Raw genomic sequence first — 12,764 nt, forward strand, 5'->3', positions numbered from 1 at the left:
AAGCAGCCGGACATCGGCGCTCCCTAAACAATGAGAAAGAATTCCGCTTAGGGGGAGGGGAAAGGTACCGCAAAGGCTGCCGAATATCGGCGCGTAATGCAACACGGTCTTTTACCGCGAAAAAAAACACGTGTCCCGACGTGTTCATTGCGATAAGCGTGACCTCCCAAGATCCCCTCAGATGGAGGAGGGGGAGGGGGAGGTACCGCGTGGGTGGCCGAATGTCGGCAAAATTATCGCAAAAGAATTCTTCCTAAACAATGAGGAAGAAACGTCGCAGCCTTTGGGCAGGGGTGGGGGAGGGCGGAAGTACCGCCAAAGCGCGTCGCCTTATGGGGGAGGGGAGGGAAAGTACCGCGAGGGCGGCCGAATATCGGCGCTCACTTTGCGGTGTTTTGTTTATAATAAAATGTTAGATAATTCAAAGTAATACAATACGCTGTTTTGTTTATGAAAGCAATACGCGATAAGCGTCTCCCGCACAGCGATAAGCGCCCCCGCCCCGCGTGACGTCATCCCCCTTGCCTACAAGATCCCCCCCGTCCCTCGTGACGTCATACCCCCTCGCCCCGGAGAACCCCCGCCCCCCCGCCCCCCCGCCCCGCGCCCCCCTCGGAGGACCTGAGAACCGGCCTAGTATTCCTACTTAAAAGATTCATATATTGGCTTATAGATTAAAATGGGTCATCCTGTACACACACACACACAGACACACACACACATATAATAGTAATTTCGAAAAAATAGTAATTTCTGAAAAATAAAGCAGTCTCTTGCACATATAGTAGTTAGTAGTAGAAATAGTAGTAATAAACAGTAGTTAGTAGTAATAATAGTTATAAAGTAGTAGCAGAAAAAGATATTTTATACCAGAGACGATATATTCGTCTGCTAGTTGCTTATAAAAAATATCTTCTCCCAGAATGATTTGCATGTGCGTTCTGGTTTTTAAAAAAAGATATTTTATACCAGAGACGATATATTCGTCTGCTAGTTGCTTATAAAAAATATCTTCTCCCAGAATGATTTGCATGTGCGTTCTGGTTTTCAAAAAAAGATATTTTATACCAGAGACGATATATTCGTCTGCTAGTTGCTTATAAAAAATATCTTCTCCCAGAATGATTTGCATGTGCGTTCTGGTTTTTAAAAAAAGATATTTTATACCAGAGACGATATATTCGTCTGCTAGTTGCTCATAAAAAATATCTTCTCCCAGAATGATTTGCATGTGCGTTCTGGTTTTTAAAAAAAGATATTTTACACCAGAGACGATATATTCGTCTGCTAGTTGCTTATAAAAAATATCTTCTCCCAGAATGATTTGCATGTGCGTTCTGGTTTTCAAAAAAAGATATTTTATACCAGAGACGATATATTCGTCTGCTAGTTGCTTATAAAAAATATCTTCTCCCAGAATGATTTGCATGTGCGTTCTGGTTTTTAAAAAAAGATATTTTATACCATAGAGCATTTATTCGTGAACTGGTTGTTTTTCACATCAGATACGGTTCATATGGTATATGTGTCCTCTGGTTATTATAAAAAATAAGATATTTATGTTGTAAAACATTATCTATTCTATAATATAATATAGTTTTCAATTAGATATAGATTTATAAACAAGAGACTGCATTTATTTTTCAGAAATTTTACTTTTTTCTTGATTATATATAATGATATAATAACTGACCCATCTTATTTTTTTAACAATATTTTAACATTATTTTTTTTGCAGGCGACAGATGCTGAACCTGGAGAGACAAGAGGAAAATGACTCCAGGAATAGCACGCTAAGAATACTAACAACGAATCCATCGGTTATCAGAAATCGGTAGAATTATTCTCCGATACGATGGATTCGAAAGTTAGTATCCAATCGTTAGTATCCAGCACGTCTAAGGATACTAACAACGAATCCATCGATTATCAGAAATCGGTGGAATTATTATCCGATACGATGGATTCGAAAGTTAGTATCCAATCGTTAGTATCCAGCACGTCTAAGGATACTAACAACGAATCCATCGATTATCAGAAATCGGTGGAATTATTCTCCGATACGATGGATTCGAAAGTTAGTATCCAATCGTTAGTACCCACGATGCAATGCCTGGAGTTAAATTCAAATACAGGTACGTGTAGTCAAAATGTAGAATTTTGCGAAGATGACAATTATTTTGTTATCGATAATGGCCCTCTGGATACAAATCGTATCCAGGAAAGCATGCCTCAAGGCCGTCGCATTGTCGACCTTTCTCATATGTGGAATGAAATCCACAGAACATTTAATAACCACATGCGAAGAATAGAGTGCCGATTTGAAGATTGGAAACTCACCCACACTTCTGACAAAGGGTTAAAAACGCGTTTGTACTTCAAGTGCCAAATGTGCCATACTGAAGCCGACTTCTGGTCAGAACCCGAAGAGCAGGAAATAATGGACATTAATATAGCTGCTGCAGCAGGAACTGTTACAGTAGGAATTGGTTATGCTCAGCTGAATGAGCAGTGTACAGCCATGAATATTCCTTGTATGATCGAGCCAAGGTACATAGAAAATAGAGAAAAGTTAGTCGATGCTTTTCAAAAAACAGCCATAGAAAGTATGAAAAAGGCTGGCGAAGTTGAAAAACAACTCGCTCTTGAGAGAAACGAAGTTATAAACGGTATTCCGTATATAACAGTTGTAGCGGATGGTAGTTGGATGAAGAGATCGTATGGCAATGCCTACAATTCTCCTTCCGGTATTGGAGCCATAATTGGTTACCGTACGAAAAAGATTCTCTTTGTCCGCAATAAATTTTGTGCAGTATGTGATATGGCAGAACGAAAAAGTATCGAATTAAAAGCTCACAAATGCTACAAAAATTTTAATCGCAACGATAGCTCCACAAGGATGGAGAGCGATGCCATCGCGGAAGGTTTTAATTGTAGCCTCGAAATGCATGGGCTGATTTATAAAACAGTTATTGCCGACGGTGACAGTAGCGTTTATCAGACCATTATTGATAACAGACCATATAGTGAATAGATGGTCACAGTAAAAAAAGTAGAATGCACGAATCATTTACTTCGCAATTTATGTAAAAAGCTCAAAGCTGTGGCAGAGATGACTCAGCCAAAAACGCAGAGGCAGCGTGGCTTTACAGAATTGCGAAATGTTGTGAAAAACAACATGAAAAACATCAGAAAAGAAGTAGAAACAGCAGTCGAGCTACGAAGAAAAGATCAACAAACACCTCAACATTGTAAGGCTATGGAATTGCAGAAAGATATATTGAACATTCCTAGTCATGTTTTTGGCGAACATAAGCGATGCGAAGCACGCGGTATATGCGAAGAGAATGATAATAAAACGAACAAAAATTATGTTCCATTGTTGAAAATACATGGCCTGTATCAAAAAATAGAAAGCGCTATCACATATCTAAGCGGTTATTCCGACAGCTTATTGCTGAATTTAACTAATAATCCTGCAGAATCGTTTAATTCGATAATCTGCAAAGAAATTGGTGGAAAGCGCATTCATTTTGGTAAACGAGGCTCTTACAATGCCAGAGTTGCGACAGCAGCTGTGCAATTTAATACGCAACAAGTCCTTACAGAATTACATAAGAGCATGGATAAAACTGTTCCACCTATTGTTGAGAATGTAGAAAAGAATCGACAAAAAAAAATTGCGAAAACCAGAGAAACTCGAGAAGTGCAAGGAAGGCAAACAAATTTCAAACGAGAGACAGGAACAGATCGTTATTATGGTCCGCAGTCTCAACCAGATCTTCCATCTGATGTATTTGAGCAACTTCAGCAAAATCATTTAGAAAAGTTGTCCGAAAATGCGAGAAACTGGAAGAAAATTGAATTCGATACGAGAAACCAAAGTGACTCGGAATTATGGTTATCATTGAAACGAGAAATGTTGACCGCATCCAATTTTGGAACTGTATGTCGCATGAGACCGACAACGTCTTGCGCAGCAACATTAAAAGCCATTTTATATCCTTCGTTTATTGATACCGCAGCCCTAAAATATGGTCGCGAAAACGAAAAAGTAGCAAGAGACGAATTGGCTGAAAAATTAAATAAAGAAATAAAACCTTGCGGATTATTTATTGATACTGAAAATCCGTGCTTGGATGCTTCTCCTGACGGAATTATTGACGAAAATGGTCTAGTGGAAATAAAATGTCCTCTGTCAGTTGAGCATTTGACAGCAGAAACAGCTGTAGAAACATTACCTTCTTTGAAAGGTATCTTTGATAAAAAAGATCCACATAAAATGAATAGAAATCATCGATATTTTTATCAAGTTCAAGGTCAGTTGAACATAACACGGCGAGAATATTGTATTTTTGCTGTTTGGACTCCACAAAGCATGAAAATATTGCGCATTGATGCAGACAATATCTTTTGGAGAAATCAAATGCTACCTTACTTAACACGTTTCTATAACGAATGCATGCTTCCAGAAATCTTGGATAGTCGTCATAATAGGCATATGCCAATCAGAGATCCAAGATATGTTATAGAAGCTAAAGAAGAAGCAGCAAAAAAAATAGTGACAATGAGTCGAACAAAGAAACGAAATATAGTAGAAAGCGAAAATGGCATACAAGAGAGCAAACAATTCAAACCGAACGTTTCGTTAATAGAAGCAAAAATTACTGATACTGCTGATATTGCTCTGAATAAAGAGGAAGATGATGATTGCATTATCACAAGTTATTCTAGTAACGAGCGAGATATATCTGAAGACGATATAAAAAGAAATGAAAAACTGTTAAACACATTTGCTCCTCTTTATTTGGTAAAGAATAATGTCTTGCGTATGACAAGTCAATTAAATGAATTGTTGGATCTATTTTTGCGTATCATAAGAGAAACTTCTCATTTCAAAACGCAAAGTGTGCTTTATTTAGAATACCCTCACATGATTAAAGCTAGTCGTAGTGATAATAGCTTACAAATAATTGGAGGGAATTGCAGTAATCATTGGAGATGTATTTTCTTTGACGACACCAAACTTCGCGTGTACGATAGTCTACCTGGCTGTACATACGATAAATTGGTAGCTAAAGAGAAAAATTATATACATCTTCGTTATCCAACAATAAGCTCGAGTGACATAATTTTTGAAAAGGTTCAAACACAACCTGATGGCATATGTTGTGGAATTTTTGCTGCCGCCTTCGCCACGACTATAGCCTTAGGAGGCAATCCTTGCGTGGAAAAATACTCCAAAAATGTAAAATGCATGAGAGAACATTTTTATACAATTCTAGAAAGCAATAAACTCTCGCCTTTTCCAAAATAATAAAAAATAATTTTTTATTTAAAAAAATCTTGTATTATGCACACATATCTACATGCGTCATATACATTTCTTATATTTATATACACGTATGCAAACATAAATAATACGTCTATATATACGTATTTTATTTGATACAGTGGATTATCATAAAAATAAATTTTATCAGAAAAATAATAAACAAAACATTTTCAGGAAAAATGTTCTATATAAAAGTTGTAAAAGGTTTCAAAGGGGGACAATATCGTTTTGTTCGGTGTTTTTCAAAGATATTTAGAGGTCAATCTAGTTCTTTTTATGAACCTACCTTTATTATGTAAATCGAATCCTCGCAATATTCAACATAAATAGTTATAAAATGGCTAAAAAACTTTACGAGATATTTTATAATTTTGATATAATTTTATAAATTATGAAATATATCTTATAAAATATTCATTTTTTTCGATAATCTTACATCTACTTATGCACAAAATAATGAGAGAAATAAATTAGTGCAAAAAAACACATAGTTGTTAAAAAAAGTATAATAGCAGCTACATATTTCTTTGAAAATAACTGTTTGTTTTCTTCATACCATTGTATTCTTTATACCATGTTTTCTTTATACCATAAGTATTGAGATGAAATTATCGAAAAATTAATATTTTATGAGATATTTCATAGTTTATATATTTATATAATAAAAATAGTTCCACTAAAAAAACGAAGTCTAAATATAATTGAAAAACGCTACGCAAGAGCAATTTTCATGATATTATCTCCTTTCGAAATCTTATAATATAATACAATTTTTATATTAACATTTTTCCAGAAAATGTTTTATTTTTATGATAACACTGTATCAAATAAAATACCTTGTATATATATATACGTATTATGTATGTATGTATGTATGCATACATGTATGTATAAATATAAAAAATATATATGACGTATACAGATGTATGTGCATAATACATATATAACTGAATATTATAATGTAACTTTCTACTCAATTACAATCTATCTAATAGTTCGTTTTTTTTCAATCAATATAATGACGATGATGTAATAACAATGTATTATTTATATAAACATTATAAGTATGTATATTTTTGGTCGTATAAATAAATATTTATACATATGTAGTAGAAATTTATAAACGTAATATGCTCACACATGAATTGTGTTCAACATATGATGAAGGCAGACACACATATGATATACTGTTTTCTATGCGCTCCGATACTCTTTGATACGCGTGCGAAGCGATAGAACAGTAGAAATATATGATGTCTTTTCAACATATTGAACACAATTTTTATTTACTCTTTTGTGGTTATTTTTATGCATAACGCTGTCGGTGACAGAACTAAAATTATCGACAATTATCGACAATTTTAGTTCCTCTCAGATGAGGGCGCAAACCCGTCGGAGTTCGGTCGTAGCTTTAGGATCCCCTTAAGCTTTAAGAAATTGACCAATCACGATCGAGTATTCTCATCGTACTTGACCGTGATTTGTCAATTTATTAAAGCTTAAGGCTTAAATCACCTATTGTAGACCCAGCCTTAAAGATTTCTTAAAGACGTCTTATATGCTCCAATTTTGGACATATGGTGCTGTCTGGAGTACGTCTTAAGTACAATCTTAACCTATCACAGAACATATTAGCATATTAAGACATTACTTAACATGGTCTTGAAATAAGAAACAGACTATGAATACCGGTCTATGACAGATTTTATCGAATTATTTATAGATTTTAAAGATCATATATATATACCTGAACGATCCATTCTTTTAATTGTATGTCTGTGAGCCAGACTTTTCTAAATTTATGAGTATATCGCTTATCTTTTAAATCTTTGCCCATCTCGAAGGAAATTTATAAGAATTTGCAATTTTCAATTGATAAAAGAGGAAGTAATACTCAAATCAATTCACGTGTCGACAACGGTTTTTGGTGGGAAAGCATGCACCGTTAGTGATTTCTAGTGGAAAAGAAAAGAAAGGCGTTTAGGCCGGTATTCATAGTCGGTTCTTATATTTAAGAATGTCTTAAGTACAATCTTAAGATGTGATTAACCAATCACAGAGTCGTATTTGCATCTTAAGACATTACTTAAGATGGTCTTGAAATAAGAACGGACTATGAATACCGGCCTTAGTGATTTTTAGTGGGATTCATGAAGTCCTCTAGTGGGATAACAACAATCCAAGTTGGCAACACTGGCTTCAACATCGGCTCCGACGTAGACCCTTGCGCCGTTATATTTCACATTGGCGGCGGCGTTAGAGGTAAAATAGCTTGGCGGCGGCGAATTCGCCGAAAATTTTCTCTTTTGGCGGCGGCGTAATCGGCGAATGATAATTTATCGGCGGCGGCGGCGAACGGCGGCGTTAGTACTTTTTTTAAAACTAAAAAGCTGAACTTTAAAGTAATTCAATAAATAAGCTTAAAAAATTAAAATATAATATATAAATTTAAAATATAATATATTTAAATAAAATTTTTATAATATATTATAAATTTATATATATATATATATCACAATATATATCACAAATATTGTTAAAGAAAAAATTGGCCGCGTTCAATAGAAAAAACAGCTTTGCAACTGTGGTAAAATTCATGAATCTGATTGGTGTTATTTCTTAGATTCAGCTAAGATGAAGAGAATACAACAGTTGCAAAGCTGCTGTTTTTGCTGAACGCGGCCATTGAAAAATTGGTATGTTGCACTTATTTTACTGATTTTAAATATATATTTTTTATCAATTTGAAATTATCATGAATAAATAAAATTTTATTAGTTTTTGATGGTTTCAACGCAGAACGCTTTGCCGTAATAAGTAAACCTGCAGAAGAGAATGCACGCTCAGATGCTGAACTTGTAATTGGTATGGCATAAATGCAACATACCAATTTGTACAAATTTGGCAGTGACAATTTCATTTTATTCCACCATTGTAGAGGATCTTCAATAGATTCCGAAATATGTAAATACTTTTTAATTTCGATAAGAATTGGATCTTCATGAGGAATAATATTTGCATGTTTTGCAGCCAATTCTAGTCTTAATTTTTTAACTCCAAGAAGTGACGTAGAATAATCTTTTTTTTTATTAGATATCTGTAAAAAACAAAAATAAACATGAGAATCTAATTATATCATAAAAATAATCTTATATTTCGTGATTATTATTTAACCTGCTCAGTTATAGTGTTCGAAGGAACCATTTTGTGTATCATATACTTTAAAAATTCTTCAGGAGATTGTTGTTTGTCTGTGAGATATTCCGTAACACCTCTAATATTTTGAAGTGTCGGATCCAGAAGTGCTCCGCAAACATGAGTTTCATGAATTGGAAATCGCTTTTTTATATTGTGTAAAATAGTTTCTTTAAGTTGTTTTACTATGGACGAGTCATCTTCATTTATATACATGTTACTCTCAACTTCTGCCCTGAAAAGATTAAAGAAAAAATTAATATAGTAGCATTCAGTAACTCCTTTTAAATTTATGATGTAAAATAAATTAGTGATGTTAAAATACAAAAAGCATTAAACTTAACTGACAATGAAAACATTACATCAATACATATTTTATGATATTGCTCTTCATTTTGAAATTCTATATTCATTCAAAAATGTGTTACAAACCTAAATAAAAGTGCAAGATTGGTTGTTGGATATTCTACTCCTGAAAGAATTTCTGTTGCTGTTTTAATACTTATTAAGCAGTCTGCTACACCTTCGATTTCCTTCCATTCATTATCCGTAGGAATTGCATCATAACGTTTATTCATTTCCAAATAGCGTATCACTATCTCTAAAAAAATCAATTATAATATTTAAATAAAAAAACTATTAATACATAAGATTTCGAATATTATTGTAAAATGATAGCTTTACAATTATGCGATAAAGAGATATTTTCTTTAATAATTTAATCAATTATTTAAAGTTATTTCAATTATCATAATAATATGTAAATATGTCCAATTAATTAAATTATTCGTAAATTGTCATATATCATAAATAGAAAATATTAATTTGCCATTACACAATTCTTTAGTAATATTTATATTATTAACTTCAACTTATTTTTTTACAGTAAAATAGATAATTTATTGTAAATAATATTTTATAAATTTATAATGTCAATACATTCAAATTCAGATAGATATAAATTTTTCACAGCTTAGCCTACCTTTATTTTTAAGTAAACTCGACAACATTTCTAATGTACTATTCCATCTAGTTGATACATCTTTATGTAATCCTGAACATGTCACAAATGAAGGAAAACCTTGAGCATACGAATGCTCATTACTTTTGAAAAGTGTGGAATCAAATCTTGCATCAGCTTCTAAAATCTCTTCCAAATTTTCAGCATTGTCTAATATATTATTAATGTCCTCTTGCTGAGTAATTTCTTTTACTCTTTCAATATCGTAAGTTTTAAAAGCAAGAATTTTTATAATACTTCTAGCTTTAGCTATAAGACTATTAACGTCTGGTAATTTAGAAATGGTGTCTACCATCACTAAATTATGGAGTCCATTTGCAATACAAGGTACCCTGTCAACTTTCATAAGTTTTGCAGCTTTAATCATATTTGATCCTCCATCAGTTACGAGAGTTATAATTTTGTCGTTTAAGTTAAATTCTGTTAGTACTTTTTTTAATTCTTCAACAATATTATCTGCTGTGTGAGGATGTGGTAAGAAACTTGTTTGTAATGTACATGACCTCAACTGTGTTTCTATAGGCGATATCCAATGTAAAGTGAAAGTCATAAATGGAATATGACGATAATTATCAGTCCACGCATCCATGGTTAGTGAAATTGCACTTGGATTATCCTCATTTATTTTTGTTTTAACAGCACATATGCAATCATTATATACCCTTGAGAGTGAATGACGAGATAATGTACTTGGATGTGGCAGATCCGAATCATTTTGTACAACACTATGTATTTTTAAAAAATCTTTTAGCCCATCTTTTTCAGCTTCAAAAAACGGAATGAGATCTCTACAAAACCAGATAGTCATGCTGTCACTTAGCTCTTTTTTTTCTCTGTAATTTTTGAAGATTTGGATGATTGTTCAGATTGTCCATAAGAATGAAAAAATCTCTTAATGTTGGCTCTTTGATTTGACAAAGGTGTTGATTTTATCTTATGTTCTTCTGTTAAATGGGCAATTAAATTTCCAGTACTAACTGTTTTTTTATATCTACATATTTTTCGTCCATCAGGATGCATAAAACACATCTTACAATATACGTGAAATCTGTCTACTATAATACTTTTTTCACTATCTTTAAGCATGCCAAAATGCTCTCTAGCGATACTTCGAGTACGAGTGGTATTTTCAATACTCACTACAAGATTTTTCTTTTTTTTCAGTTCACTAGTATTATCAATAATTTGATCTGGCTCATCAACATCGTTTTCTGCACATTCATTATTATTAAGTGACATTTTGCTTTACAAACTGCCTGAAAATAAAAATACTGACATCATTAAGTCATTCTTATCTAATTTTAACAGAACATAACATAGACTACATGAATGCATTTAATTTTATTTGCTATAGAAAGAGTATATATTAATTTATAACATCACAATAATAATTTTCCTACTATATTATATAAATTGTACCTACCTAAAATCTTTGTTGTAAGATTTTAATAAAATAACACTGGGAAAAGTACTTCTTATTTTATATGAATTAATATTTATTATTATTTGAGAGACACACATAACCTCTGTATAAGCATATCACTTTTAATCGAGTTTAATAATCCGTACTTCTAGGTGATATTATACATTTGTCGTACGACAAATGTAATATCGGTCAAAAGACTGGCCAATCACAGCCGTTCCATTCTTCAGAGGAATGGCTGTGAGCTGTGAGCTGTGATTGGCCAATCTTAGAACTACGGAGGTTACGTATTATATAAACGTATTCATTGACTGTTTTATCCACAGACATCTATACCATATATCTGTGGTTTCATCTCTTGCAAATTTATTTTTTTGGCGCGCCGCATTAATTTTCGGCGGCGGCGGCGGCGGCGTTCGGCGAAAATTTAAGATCGGCGGCGGCGTAATCGGCGAATGAAAATTTACCGGCGGCGGCGCAAGGGTCTACTCCGACGCCGGCTCTTAGGGTACGAACACAAAGGAAGCAGATTTTCTGCTTTCCGAAATCAGCGCCGATCGGCGCGGGCTATCGGCGATTGAGAAGAACACAGTAGACGCGTGTTAAAGCAGAAAAATGCCTGCTAGTTTCTGAGTTGGTGTCTACAGTAAAAGATGTCTTCATCGGATGAAGATTTTTTTTTATTAGATAATATTATATCAAAAATAAAAAGAAAGAGATTTGGTATACATGAAATTAATAAAAATAGAAGAAATTATGGCGAATACCATACTTTGTTTAATGATATATCAAGAGAGACAAACAAAAATTTTTCCAGTACACAAGGATGACTCTGAAAACTTTTGATTACATATTAGGAAAAGTCGAGCATCGTTTAATGAAAACGTGGTGTAACTGGCATAAGCAGCCTATCTTACCTGAAGAAGGACTTGTCGTCACTTTAAGGTAAATATGTAATATTAATCAAAAATTCACTTATATACACAACTTTTTATTTTATAATACAGGGTGATTCAAAACAACCGTTTGTCCTTAAAATGTCGTATTCCTGACTGAATTCTAAGACAATTTTTCCTTTGCCAAAATTTGATCCGAAGCTTAGTTTTCAAATTATTAAAAGAAATATTTAGCGAATTACGGCACGAGTACGGGCGGTAGGCAGGAGCGGCGCAACTCATTATCCGACGCGGGCGACTGTGTGAGGCACTCGCTGCGATCAGCTATTCGCTACACGCGATGTGTTAGTGTTTGTTTGTGTCTGTGTTTTGCGTGTGTGCGTACATACACACACACTCTCTCTCTCTCTCTCTCTCTCTCTCTCTCTCTCTCTCTCTCTCTCTTTCTCTCTCTCGCACTTACTCACTTTTATTCTTACCTTGTAGAGGTGTTTGATGACTTTACTGAGCTTCGGATCAAATTTTGGCAAAGGAAAAATCGTCTTAGAATTCAGTCAGGAATACGACATTTTAAGGACAAACGGTTGTTTTGAATCACCCTGTATAAAAATGCTAAATAATTGCTGAAAATACAACATATCGTAATATATTAAACATTTTAAATAATCAAAGTATTATGTCTATTACATAATAACAAAATAATGTCTATCACATAAAGAAAATAATGTCTCATATAAACAAAATAATACAATAAACATAAAACAATTAACACAAAATAATTAAATATTAATAATAAAAAACTGTAGAGAGCATTAAATCTAAAAATGTATCATAGTACGAGAACATTAAATCTAATTTAATATAAGATATGAACGATATATTACGAATGCGTAG

The 12,764-nt window shown here is 33.4% G+C and overlaps 2 pseudogenes; one reads left to right on the plus strand and one right to left on the minus strand.

Annotated features, from left to right (window-relative positions):
* Window positions 1-1,855: 1,855 nt before the first annotated feature.
* Window positions 1,856-5,317, plus strand: LOC145933778 (uncharacterized; annotated as a pseudogene).
* Window positions 5,318-8,042: 2,725 nt separating this feature from the next.
* On the minus strand, window positions 8,043-10,790 carry LOC145933780 (E3 SUMO-protein ligase ZBED1-like; annotated as a pseudogene).
* Between the last annotated feature and the right edge of the window lie 1,974 nt (window positions 10,791-12,764).

Source organism: Prenolepis imparis, unplaced genomic scaffold (genome assembly GCF_030444845.1).
Source record: "Prenolepis imparis isolate NDT839.2.m4 unplaced genomic scaffold, iyPreImpa1.0 SCAF_3, whole genome shotgun sequence".
Taxonomy (NCBI): Eukaryota; Metazoa; Arthropoda; class Insecta; order Hymenoptera; family Formicidae; genus Prenolepis; species Prenolepis imparis.